Below are 2,285 nucleotides of genomic sequence, written 5' to 3' on the forward strand. Positions count from 1 at the left end.
GTGCTAAAAACACTCTCACCTCAGTCCAGAGAGAAATAATCGGGCACTGATGACTGGATGCAAACAGCTTAAATAGAGGCAAGTGGATCAGATGAGAGGTAAGGAGAAACCGGGCAGAATTGGAGAGGAGAATGAAATGAGCAGTTAAGCCAGTCAGCAGTCCCAAGATCATGACAAAAACTTGCACGCTGATATTCACATCAAAAACGACACCTTGCAACCTGTCAAGTTACCAGTAGTCTACTTCATCATGTTTCATATCACACAATTAATACATAAATTCTTGAAATGAAGTTCCTCCATCTATACTTCATAGATTTAAAAAGTAAAGAAAGAGTTAACACAATAACTAATTATCTCCCTTTTTTCTCTTCCAGAAGCTTTGGAAATATTAAACATTTCCCAAATATATATTAAGAGCTTATGCGATCAAATTTAATGCATTCCTTTTTTATCATGAATGTATACGACAATTGATCAAACGTATCAGTTGTTTTAATCAGAATTAGAAAAGCTTACCTGAGAAGAAGATTTGGGCAGGCATCTATAAACACTGGATGATTCATCTGAAACTCTGAGCAGGTAAGGAAGCAGTGCAGTAAGTGGTTAGTCAAACTTTAGATGATTAATCTGAAACTGAGCTGAGGTTAGAAAAAGGGAAGCAGTTAGTCAGAGGGGGTTAAGATCTTGGTTAAAAGGAATGCCCTGACCTGCCTGCAAAAAAGGGTAATGAGGAAAAAGAAATATTTGCACCCCACAGCTGTAGTAATTTAAAAAAGGAACATGTTAATCTTCTCTGCTCATACGAAAGAAGCTATGAACATTCATAAAAAAAAAACCACACTATTAATTAACACCTCGCTACTTTGTTGTTTTATAAAGGAAAAAAAGCCATTCAAATCTTTTTCATACTGATAAAGGAAATAAATGGATTACACTTTTAACATGCTAAGACAGTGAAAAATTAATCAAACTAGAATGAACTGTGGTAAATCTGTAAAATGAGTATGGATGCAATGATTGAAACTTGGAATACTTAATATTTGCTTCATTCTGTGTAACCACAAGATACATGCCTTACATGTCGCCAGCAGTTAGGTAAGGTTTAGGGAAGTCAGGAGAAAAGGTATCTTCTCACTGAGCAGAAGAGAATTAAGGAGAAAAGACAGGGCTTAGTCTCATCACAGAAGACAGAAGAGGACCAAGGAGCAACAAACCATGCATCTGTATGAAGCAGCAAGGCTAACTGCCCATTACCCAACTTTATCGTTAAACAAAATTTCATAGAAGAGATGGAAGATTACCCTGAGCCGCTCAGAGTGAGCAGTCCATCACTGATGGCCAACCTGACCAGCATTTAGCATTTGGGGAAACCTGATTACCTGGAGAAAACCTCAGAAAACTCGAACCATAGACTTGAACCTACAACCTTTTGTTGTGAGGCAACAGCCCTAACCAACGCAAACCCGTGTCGTCAAATGCCTTGTTGCACCACAGAGATAGATCCAACCTGCCTAATGTGTGAAGGACAGAACCTCAGTTTGTGCAGCAGGGAAACACATGCAAGTGGTGATCTGTTCTGTTGGGACACTGCTCTGGATATCAGAATGCAGCCATTCAAAAGAGTTACCTCATCGAACCAATCCCTCAACCAAAAAACTCAGTCATCTGCCTGCGTTCTGAGCCCCCTGCTGTTGCTCAGATGACACACAACTGTGGCCCCAGGTTCACCACTAATCACATTGTAAAGTTTGCAGACGACACTACCAGCAGACACGACAATGACCAGGACTATAGAGGGAAAGTGGAGCAGCTGGTGGGCTGGTATAGAGACAACAGCCTGATCCTGAATGTGGAGAAGACGAAGTACATCATTGTTGACTTCAGGACTAACCACTAACCACTAACCACTTCACTACATTCAAAGCTAGTTTGGAGATGTACTTTTGTAGAAGAACTGCAGGAGAAAAGTGAACTTTTTAAATTAGTAGTCTGAGCCCTGTGAGCACTCTACAGGAAGCTGCTGCTGCCGTGATGCATGCTGGGACAGAGAACAACATGCTGGGGCAACATCAGGGGACTTTGTCCGTTCCTGGTCTTGTGTTCTTGTGAATTGGAACAGTGCTTGGGCTGAGGCTGTTGACGTTTCACAAGCACATGAGCACATGATAATGCACTATTACACATATTGAGAAACAGCCATTAATTTGATGCAATGAGCTGGTTTTCTTTAGATAGGAAGCTTATTACCAATCTGTCTGTATAAATACATTAAATTATCTCCG

This window comes from Cyprinodon variegatus, unplaced genomic scaffold (genome assembly GCF_000732505.1).
Source record: "Cyprinodon variegatus isolate N-32 unplaced genomic scaffold, C_variegatus-1.0 Scaffold794, whole genome shotgun sequence".
NCBI lineage: Eukaryota > Metazoa > Chordata > Actinopteri > Cyprinodontiformes > Cyprinodontidae > Cyprinodon > Cyprinodon variegatus.